This window comes from Pseudophryne corroboree, chromosome 2, assembly GCF_028390025.1.
Source record: "Pseudophryne corroboree isolate aPseCor3 chromosome 2, aPseCor3.hap2, whole genome shotgun sequence".
NCBI lineage: Eukaryota > Metazoa > Chordata > Amphibia > Anura > Myobatrachidae > Pseudophryne > Pseudophryne corroboree.
This window is the reverse complement of record NC_086445.1, coordinates 600,278,839-600,289,237: the sequence shown is the minus strand read 5'-3', so window position 1 is coordinate 600,289,237 and position 10,399 is coordinate 600,278,839. Positions and strand designations below refer to the sequence as shown.

The window sequence follows — 10,399 nt, the reverse complement described above, 5'->3', positions numbered from 1 at the left end:
GAGTCTTGTGTCAGGCCAGGCTGCAGCAGGCTTTATTTATACAATTCTTCCAATAGCAATACAATGGATACTGTAATCCCTTTGTCCATTGGACACAGGAATGCACTTTTACAGCACAGGAGAGGTCATAGGTTGATTTGAAAAGGTAGGCGATGTCTTTCTCAACTGCTCTTGTGGGTGGTCTCCTCTGGATTCCCGCCGCATACATAATATACAGTAAACACAGTTTATATCTATATTCTGCTTCTGCACATAACTATCCGCAGGAACATGCAATCTTCCGCAGACCAACACCGGAATGTTACCCTTAAAATACCCTACAGCTGGATACCAAACACCACCTTATAACCTTAGTCTGTCTCCTCTTATCCTGTAAAGGTGAATCTCTTTGTTCTGGAATCATTTAAACTGTTGTTACTTTCTGGTGTGGTGCAGGGGGACTATGTGTACATTGTGCACTATTTGGATTAAATATGTAATGTGTTTTGATAGCTCTCCATGCGTTCACAAACTCTACCGTAAATACCCATACTACGCGCTGATGCGCACGACTGCGGGAGCAACCATACGCAAATTGCGAATATGTGCACGCACAGCAGAACAAGTACACGCGCGGAGGCCATCTGTGTGTTGTTTGTACGTGATGTGTGTACTGCAATATTTTTCGACTTTGACACATCCCTTGCATTAATTCCCCGTTTTATGCATACACGTGTTAGCTTTCTTTGCTGCAATCCTACTTTGGGTACTGCTACTAAGTTTGTTATCTATGTGAACACCTATCAGCGCGGACATGTACTGCTAGGTATAGGCAGGTGGGGCAGTTAGGGTTGAAGCGGGGAAAGGTTAGGGTTAGGCTGTGGAGGAGGGATGATTAGGTTTAGGCTGCGGGGAGGGAGGGTTAGAGGGGTAGGGGGTTAGTGTTACAATACTTACCGAAAACATCCTGCATGTCAGGATGCCACTCTCGGGGAAGGAGTGTTAGGGGGGAATGGGGTTAGATCCTGCATCAGCATTCCGACCACCGTCATCCCAAGCACCAGGATCTCCATAAAAACCCCTCTAAAGATATTCTTATGCCGGGTGTGGATCATAGGGTTGACAGTAACTAGGTTGACAGTCATTAGGTCCACCACTATTGGTTGACAGTGACTGGGTCGACATCAGAAAGAGGTCGATGTGGTCATTAGGTCGACATGGAAAAGGTCGACATGAGTTTTTAATATTTTTTTGGTGTCGCTTTCTTCGTATACTGATAAGGAACCCCAATTAGTGCACCGTATTCCCTCGCATGGCTCGCTTCACTCACCATGCTTCGGGCAATGGGGGTCATTCAGAGTTGATCGCACGCTGCCGTTTTTTGCTGTGCTGCGATCAGGTGTCTACTGCGCATGTATATGCACTGCAATGCGCACGCGCGTCGTACAGGTATAATGAGGATCGTTGCTGAGCTATGGATTTAACGAAGAATCCATATGCACAGCCGATCGCAAGAAGATTGACAAAGAGGGCGTTTATGGGTGTCAACTGACCGTTTTCTGGGAGTGGTAGGGAAAACGCAGGCTTTTCCAAGCGTTTGCAGGGCGGGTGTCTGATGTCAATTCCAGCACCAAAAAGACTGAAATGATCGCAAGGGCTGAGTTAGTTCAGAGATGCTCTGAAACTGCACAAAATGTTTTTGCAGAGCTCGGCTGCACAGGTGTTCGCACACTTGCAAAGTGAAAATACACTCCCCCGTGGGCGGCAACTATGCGTTTGCACGGCTGCTAAAAACAGCTAGCGAGCTATCAACTCGGAATGAGGGCCAATGTTACTATTCCCAATCGTTGTCCATGTGGATTGTAAAATATGGAAAAGTTCAAAAAATGAAAAAAATTGTGACATTTTACCCCATTCCCTTCTGTGCTCCAAACTACACATATTAAGAGATTTTAGTCTTTCCTGGAAATGTTTGTGATGTAGGCCATGCATCATTTTAGTTGACCTACTTTGTACCATCTCTAATGTATTAATATCCTTTTAAAGATATGGTCTCCAGAACTGAACACAGTATTCTAGATGAAGCCGTACTAATGACCTATACAGTGGTATTATCACTTATTTTTTCCTGCTACAGATTACTCTACCTGTTCAACCAAGCATTTAGTTTCCTTCCTCATTGCTTTGTTACATTGCTTGCCTGTCTTCAAGTCATCCGAAATAGTGACTCCTAAATCCCTTTCCTCCTCTGTATTTTCCATTGTAGTACCCTTGATACTATATTTAGCCTTTGGGTTTTTGAGACCCAAGTGCATGATTTTGCATTTTTTACATGAAACTGTAGTTGCCACGTTCTTGCCCATTCCTCTAGTCTTCCTAGATCATTATCACCACTTGTTTTATCCCCTCCTGGTGTATCTACCCTGTTGCATATCTTTGTACCATCTGTAAAAAGGCATACATTTCCTTCAATACCATTTGCAATGTCTTCAACAAGTACGTTATATTAAAAAGCACTGGCTCAAGTACAGATCCCTGGGGTACTCCACCAGTAACATTTCCCTTGTGTGAATACACTCCATTTACTACAGATCTCTGTTTCCTATCCTGCATCCAATATTTTATCCATTCAGTAGTCCTAGAATCCAATCCCAAGCTTTCCATTTTTCTTTAGCAGTCTGAAATGTACTGTTGGACCGTCTTACTAAAGTCTAGATAATATATGTAGCAAACGTCCAATTCACATCGGACTGGGCATAATGAAATAATGTTATTATTCAAATTGCGTGATATATCAATGTATATTGTACAAGGGAAATTTCATTGACTAAACCCTATTTAAGTCGGAAAGGTATAGCATACCGCAGGTTATGAACATGTCATTTACATATGCCACAACTAGTCACATATATTGTATAGAAGAAAATGTCTTTGGATGACAAATGGTTGGAAAGTTTTCATTACTTTGCTGGTGTCACGGTCCAGCAGGAGACTGTGCAGGGGAGCCAGCTCTTACCTGTCCGGTCCCTTTGGAGAGGTCCAGCTGGTGGAGGTGCGGGCTGCTGGCGCCGGGCAGGGTGCGCTGGGAGGACAGGCAGGGGCACTGGTTGGCAGCTCAGCGGACTGGCAGCATGTTCCTCCGGTAGGGGTTAGCAGTGCTGCTGTGGAGCCAGGGCTTCTGTGAACAGGCTGGGCTGTGTTCCTGGTGGCCATCTTGGATGTGGGCAAAGAGCCTGTCTTGCCCACACTTCACCAATTTATCACTTTCCTGTGGCCAATTAGCTCAGAGCAGCAGCTATAATACAGGAAGACCTGGAGGAGGGAATTTGCCAGTGCAACGTCTTTCACAGTATCTGTGAAGCTTGTTCTCTGTGCTCCCGCAGTGTCTCCAGTGTCAGGTTCTTGTTACAGCAAATTACCCAAGCCTCCTGATATAGCCTTACGCAGACTGCCGACTCTGTTCCCGTGTCCTACCTAGCTACCTGTTCCGGACGCCGCAGTAACCAGCCTTCAGAATTTCTTTAATTACTGAATCACGGTTCCGGTATCCTCAGCCACCCATTAACCTACAGTCGTGTCTCTATTCAACTGTCTTTGGCGAACCCTGTTAAACTACTCCAAGTAATAAATGCGCAAGACCTTCATCCGTCCTGCTCGTTGTTATTCAGAGATCCAAGTGCACCAGAATCATCTTCCCCAAATCTGGATCCACAAGAATCCTCAGACGTGACAGCTGGTATGTACTCATAAACACCAGACCCCAGAGACAAAATGCTAATGACCCTGTATTCTGTGTGGAACAATGATAAGAGATCGAGGATTTCTTTATAACGCTGCAGGGGTCAAACCTACAACCCAGAGAAAGACACAATTTCTACAAAGGTGTGAAACTTTCTTCCTGGCCTGCTGTAGAACATGACTAAACTTTGTTGACACAAGCCTGGTCTCTGAGCTTCAAACAGTAATAGGGATAAGAGCATCCGCCCTTGCTCAGGTGACCGGAGGACTTCGTAGCACAATCAATCAATTATGGTCCAGGTAGGGTTAAAATAATCCCATGGGGTGGGGGCTGGGAGTAACTGGCAGTTATCTTAAGCATGAGAGGCACTATATACCAGTGGTTTACTCTGAGGAAGATCAAGAAAAGAAATGATCAAACTGCTCCCCAGATTCAGGAAGAGTCCTCACTTCCATACCATCGTTCAACACTACAGGTGATCTGAACTTTGTTTTTTTTCTCCTTTATTTTATTTCTTGATTAGTTCTGTGTTTTTAACCTAAAGCCTAAAGTGTCCCATGTTACCTTTTTTTCTAGTATAAATAGTTGAGTGTGCGGGTGAGAGCTGAAGCTTGCCCTGGCCGTTGTCTCAAAAAGTAACTTCAGCTGCTGGCAGTAACCATGTTCATTAACCACACACGCTGAGGTATCCAGTAAATGTCATGGGCAGCGATTCTCAGATTGGCATATCTGGAGGGTCATCCCCCAGGATTGTGACAAGATACATTGATGACCCCCCTTGATCACTTTAGTCCCTGAGTCAAAAAAGTCAAAATGATTTGTTTGGCATGATCTTCCCCTGGTAAATCCATACTATTTGGGATCCTGTTAATTGCTGGATTTGAGATATTCCACAACTCTTTTTTTTAATAGTGTTTCCATTATTTTCCCTACTACTGATACAAGATTTACTGGTCGGTAGTTGTTTGACTCTTCCTTGTTTACACTTCTGTGCAGTGGGATTAAATTTGCTCCTTTCCAGTGTTCTGTAATTACTTCTGTAACTAGCGACTGGTTGAATAATTCTATTAATGGTGTTAGCCAGTATCCCATCTGGCCCCACTGATTTCTCCACTTTCAGTTGTATGAGCTCTTTTAGGACCTTCTCCTCTGTACACACACTTTTATGAATGTCCTGGCAAATTAACTGTGGTCCCTTCCCCTCTACTTCAGCAATGAATGCTAAGCAAAAATAATTATTTAGATGATCAGCTTTTTGTCTCCCTCAATCAGACACTCGCTCTCTGTCTTCCTTTTTATTCCTCTGTTTGATTTTCTCTTTTCACTTATAAATTATATAAAGTTTTGCCCCCTTTACCTACTAACTGTGCCATTATCTCTTCAGCTTATGCCTTTGCATGTCTGATTACCTTCTTAGCCTCCTTCCTTCTGGCAAGATATGCCATCTTGTTCTCAGGGCCGGTGCAAGGTTTCTTAGCACCCTAGGCAAATCTTCAGCGCGCCCACCCCCGCCCCTCCTTCAATAGCCAGCCCCTCAAGTGAAAATGTGCGGAGGCGGCATCTGATATGTTCCACAGCAACTGCCTGGTAAATGCAAGTTCGTGCCGCACCAAAGAATATTTTCCTCACATGGAACTTGACGGCAGATAAGAGCCATATGGCCTATCCAGTCTGTCCTAGAGACTAGAGTATTCAGGAAAGGTTAGGGGTTAGTTATTGGATTGGGGGGGTCATTCCGAGTTGATCGCTCGCTAGCTAGATTTAGCAGCTGTACAAACGCTATGCCGCCGCTCCCAGGGGTGTATTTTAGCTTGGCAGAAGTGCGAACGGTTGTATCGCAGAGCGCCTACAAAAATGTTTAGTGTAGTTTCAGAGTAGCTCAAAACCTACTCAGCGCTTGCGATCACTTCAGACTATTCACTTCCGGATTTGATGTCACAAACCCGCCCAGCGTTCGCCCAGCCACGCCAGCATTTTTCCTGGCATGCCTGCGTTTTTCCGTACACGCCCTGAAAACGGTCAGTTGCCACCCAGAAACGCCCACTTCATGTCAATCACTCTGCGGCAAGCAGTGCGACTGAAATGCATCACTAGACCCTGTGCAAAACTACATTGTTCGTTGTGCCCGTACTTCGCTCGTGCGCATTGCGCCGCATATGCATGCGCAGAACTGCTGATTTTTAGCCTGATCGCTGCGCTGCGAATAAATTCAGCTAGCGATCAACTCGGAATGACCCCCAGGGTTAGGATATTAGGGATATTTTAGTGGTTTGAGTTAGATTATGATTAGAGATACATTGATAGATACTGTATACCCCTGTACTAATTGGCGACACTTATATATATAAAATGCTGTATAGTCCGTGCCACCCGGGGCTTGGGGGAACTGGTGTAGGATGGATCCAATTTATATATATATATATATATATATATATATATATATATATATATTCACTCATTACTGTTTAGGCATGCCAGTCACATGAGGTGCACGGCACTGACCGTAGTTTTCCTGGCTGTTGGTCTGTTTAAGGTAGGACAGCGGAAGATGCAATCCTGGGGTAGTGGCTGCCAGACTTGGACTCCCTGTCGCAGCCGCCGGCCACTGCTAACTGGGAGAGGGGGCAGATCAGCTTGTGGTTGGGGAAGCCCTTGCCACCCGGCTGAATGTGCCACCCCCCGGTCATGGCCTCCTCTTCGGCAAGAACTTGCCCGGCTTGCGGTCCAGACATAGGCGGGTCTTATCCCCAGCCATCGGGTCGGGGGAAGGAAGGGGAGGAGTGAGCGCAGAGGCAGGAGGGGGAGGCGGGGACAGGACCCAGACATGCTGCTCCACTCTAGCACCCGCCTGGCAGATCTGACATTGTGGGTAAGCATGGAGAGGTGAGCGCAACACAGTCCTTGCTGTCATAACCTTAATTTTTTCGTTACGCTCAGTGTCTCTGCCCCTCAAGTGCCACTGACCATAGGCAGCTGCCTAAAGCTACCTAGTGGTGGCGCCGACCCTGCTTGTTCTCATTGTTTTGATATGTAACACGAGAGAAAAAAGAAGTAGCCTTGGTTGGGAGCACTCGGACTAAGAGACAGAAAATTGATTCATTAAAACATAACTTTTATTTACACATTCTCAATATAAAGACACAATGGATAGCCCAGGAATTTAAATTATTGATTGAGCTTGCTTTGTGAACAAAAAACTTCCTTTTACTGTGAAATTACTAAAGATATTGGCCCTCATTCTGAGTTGATCGCTCACTAGCTGCTTTTAGCAGCAGTGCAAACGCTAAGCCGCCGCCCTACAAGCTTAGCAGAAGTTCGACCGAAAGGTTAGCAGAACAGGGCTGAAATTTTTTCATGTAGTTTCAGAGTGGCTGCAGACCTACTCCTTCCTTGCGATCACTTCAGTCTGTTTAGTTCCTGCTTTGACGTCACAAACACGCCCTGCATTCGGCCAGCCACCCCCCCATTTCCCCAGGCACGTCTGCGTTATCACCTGATACGCCTGCGTTTTTTAGCACTTTCCCGGAAAACGGTCAGTTACCACCCAGAAACACCCACTTCCTGTCAATCACTCACCGATCAACAGAGCGACGGAAAAGAGTCGCTAGACCTTGTGTGAAACGACATACTTTTGTGTGAAAGTACGTTGCGCATGCGCACTGCGGCCCTTACGCATGCGCAGTCTTGACACTTTTTTACCTGATCGCTGCGCTACAAAAATCGGCAGCGAGCGATCAACTCGGAATGAGGGCCATAGTAATGTATCTGTTGCTTAGATGCATATATCATGTATCAGAAACCATGCAGGGTTGTCTTTTTTTCTGAAATGGTGCAGTTCAGAACCTACAGCACCTGATATTCCCAGGTGGTCACCCAACCCAGTACTGGCCAGGCCCAACACTGAATAGCTTCCAAGATCGGATGAGATTGGGCACGTGCAGTGTGGTATGGTAGTAGGTTCAACTACACCTATCAGAGGCAAGGTGTAACTGTTGCAGAGGAAAATTGGACACAGGTAGGTGGTGGTATATCCCCTGTGGGTAATTTCACTAGATAAAGATATGTTTTTATGTGATAGTGACCGTCATTCACCTGCCAGTTACCCATTTATCAGGGTATACAGAGGATTTAAATAATTTGATCACTCTTGATTCTATATTAGGATAGCAATAAGTGTAGGTGTTAACCTCTTTTTTCAGAAGGAGATGTGAGGCACCAGTGTCTCAATTTAATCCAGGCAGCTTTATGTATGTCAGTTAACTTTAGTGTTTAGTATAAAATGGGACTGTAGTTTCCCCACCCTTCTGCATGTTGTCCCAAGAGTTTGGTATTGGACAGGGAATGAGAGAGGTTGAGGCACCATCTTACAGCTTGAAAGAAGTAAAGGGAGACATTACGAACACTCTGGTTGCAAAGAGATACTCCTTGATGTGAAATATTCACAGCGCAGGGAGTTTTGTCTCTGTATTTCTCCAAAGTGCGATCATATCATAAAGGGTACCTTTCTGCTAATCAGATTTGGTTGGAGGCAATATCTTTGGCCATATATGGAGGCCTCGTTTTTAACCTTTTGACACTCATCTTGAAAAAGGCGCCGCAGAATGCCGAAACGCGTAGAAAAATAGTGTCTTTTTTATGAGGTACGGCATTAAGGGTTCATAAACACAGGGGACTATACCCGGGTCACATCTGGTGTTCCCTTCTGTGCAATTTGGATTGAACCATAACATGATTCAGACCTCTTGTTTGTTTTTTAATAAATTTGTATTTTTTTACTGTTTGACTGTCCTGTATTATATGGCTGCAACTTTCCCATACCAAAAGGCGAGAAGGGATAAAGATACCTTTATGGGCACAGTGGCTGTTTACAAAAAGTAAGCATACATGTGAGCATCCCACTATTCCATAGAAGAGGATTCAGGGTTTCTGAGTCTTATCTGGAGTGGAACCTCATTTGGAAGTGGACTCTTTACACTTTTTTGACAGAAAGGAATTAGCACGCCAGGTGTATTTTTATCATCTGACGTAATTACACTATATATATTCTCTCCTTTTTTTCCCATGAGTCATCACGAGGAACATTGAGAGCTATTCATTCGATTTGAAATTTGGACTGTAATGTCTACCCCAGCGCATCTAAGACCATTTTGTAAATTCCCGGGCTATCCGTTGTGTTTTTTTATTAAGAATGTATAAATAGCGGAGACGCTGCGGCCAGCAGGGGAAGAGGACGTGTCCTAGAGTAGCTCTGCACGTCGTCTGCTATATTATAGCCTTCCACTGCTGCTGGCCCCTATATTGCACCCTGCTCGCCTTATCTCCTGGTCCGCTATCAGGGGGCACCTCTCCGGGAGCTGGAAGCCACTGACGGAGCTTTAGAGCCTCGCGGCCTACCATCCCTCCACAAGCAGGGACCTCGAGTAGACCGCGACCCGCTGCGGACAACCAGGGCGGCAGAGCGGAAGTGCCCACTTCGCTCGCGCCCGCGGCTGTTCCACCCCCTCGCCCTGCTCCCCAGAGTGCGACCACTGACCTACCCTGTGCCTCCCTGACCCAACCGAGATGCTGGGCAGCCGGGAAGGAGCATTGATCAGGCTGCACCACAGATCACCACACACCCGGCAGCCATCTTGGGAGCTGAGAGCCGGTAAGCTGGGGCTCCCTGCTGCAGGCAGTCAGCTGTGATCACTGGCAGGTCATTGATCCCTGTTGACTATCCTCTCTGGCCAGACTGGAACCTGCTGAATGGGACCTGAGCCCTCATAGCCCCTTCTATATATTTCCTCACCTTCTGCATTTGTTTTCTGAGGAAACGGACTTTTACACACAATACATCTAATAATTTACTTGATTCACTGAACTCCCTCTGCTGGATGAACCTTATATTGCGACTCGTATTATTATATATCTCAAGTTGTCTATTGCCACAACCACTGTTGTGTCTATTTCTCTATTCTGATTATGGACAAATTTGTGGTCAAACCGCCGTGGGGCACTCGTAGCAACCAGTCAGGCAAAGGCTGAGGCCGTGACAACTCTTCTGTTGATGGTCCTCCTTCGCCTTCATTGGGATCACGTCCTAGCTCCCGTGGCCAACCTGTGTCCATATCTGCAATGGATTCTGCAAAATCCTGCACGACGAATGAGATAACAGATATCCTGTCTGCGTTACTGGATCAAAAATTGGCTCCTCTAAAGGACTCGCTTGACTCTGCTCTCACTCAATTGAACCAACATGCTCAGCGACTCTCCAAGGCTGAATATCTGATTTGTAAGATGATCTCACAACGGCTAAGACGGCTCTCTGACCAAGAAAAAATTGTTGCATCTATTCAGGATAAACTTGAGGACCTTGAAAACCGAAATATGAGAAATAATGTGCGCCTTATTGGCCTACCGGAGTCGGTGAAACCTCGTGACCTCATGACACTCGTTTCTCAGTGGCTGCCCAGGGAGCTGGGCTGCGTTTCAGATTCTGGATCCGTTGTAGTGGAACGTGTACACCGTACAGGCCCTGATCGACAATCCACAAGAGACAGGCCCCGGCCCGTCATCATGAGAGTCCTCAACTACGCTGACAAGGTCATGTTATTAGATGCCTACAGAAAATGTGCCGACTTGAGATATCAGGATGCTAAATTGTTACTATTCCAAGACTTCTCTTACATGGTTGCTTCCAAA

The 10,399-nt window shown here is 45.9% G+C and overlaps 1 pseudogene; it reads right to left on the bottom strand.

Moving 5' to 3' along the window:
- Positions 1-7,558: 7,558 nt before the first annotated feature.
- LOC135051869 (5S ribosomal RNA) lies at positions 7,559-7,677 on the bottom strand (annotated as a pseudogene).
- Between the last annotated feature and the right edge of the window lie 2,722 nt (positions 7,678-10,399).